Source organism: Myotis brandtii, unplaced genomic scaffold, assembly GCF_000412655.1.
Source record: "Myotis brandtii unplaced genomic scaffold, ASM41265v1 scaffold242, whole genome shotgun sequence".
In the NCBI taxonomy this organism is placed as follows: Eukaryota; Metazoa; Chordata; class Mammalia; order Chiroptera; family Vespertilionidae; genus Myotis; species Myotis brandtii.
Window position 1 is genome coordinate 339758 of NW_005359149.1, and position 877 is coordinate 340634.

An 877-nucleotide genomic window follows, 5' to 3' on the forward strand; every position below is an offset into this window, starting at 1 on the left:
GATCAACCAAAGGACTTGTATGCATGCATATAAGAATAACCAATGGACACAAGACACTGGGGGGTAGGGGAGGCCGGGGTAATGTCAAGGGGGGGAAAAAGACATATGTAATACTCTTTGTAATACTTTAAGAAATAAAACAAAATTAAATTTAAAAAAAACAAGCTCTCTCCTACCATATTCCATGTTACCAGTCTCTCTAGGGTTGTCAAATCTGGAGTTTTGTTCTGATCTAAAATTAGAGTCAGGGTAAGGACCTGACCACCTGGCAGTCCCAAAGGTTTCTTAGGTTCAACTTGTCTAAAACTGAACTTATATTTTCCTCCCCCATCCCACTCTTCCTTTTAAAGCTCCCACTGTTTGGCATGACTCAGTAGTTGAACATCGACTTATGAATCAGTTTGATTCCTGGTCAGGCCATACGCCCCAGTTACGGGTTCCATCCCCAGTGTGGGATGTGCAGGAGGTAGCCAATCAATGATTCTCTCTCATCATTGATTTTCTATCTCTCTCTCCCTCTCCCTTCCTCTCTGAAATCAATAAAAATATATTTTTAAAAATAAATAAAAGAAAATTCCTACTGTTTAATGGCAATACCATTCACCTAGTTGCCCTAACCAGAAACTAGGTATTCATACCTGACTATTCTTTTTCCTTCAACCCAACTGATTACGAAATCCTGCAGCCTAAATACCTTCTTCTCTGTACACTCTACCTCTTGACAGTCTTTCAGCACCTCCCCATACACCCACTGCTGCCTCCATTGTCTCTGGCCAAGCCCTTCATAAAAGCTCCTAAAAGATCTCGCTACCTGTAGCCTAAGCTGTTCTGTTCCTCTGCTGTCAGATAGTTTTTACTTAAATCTAAGTTTGCTTCC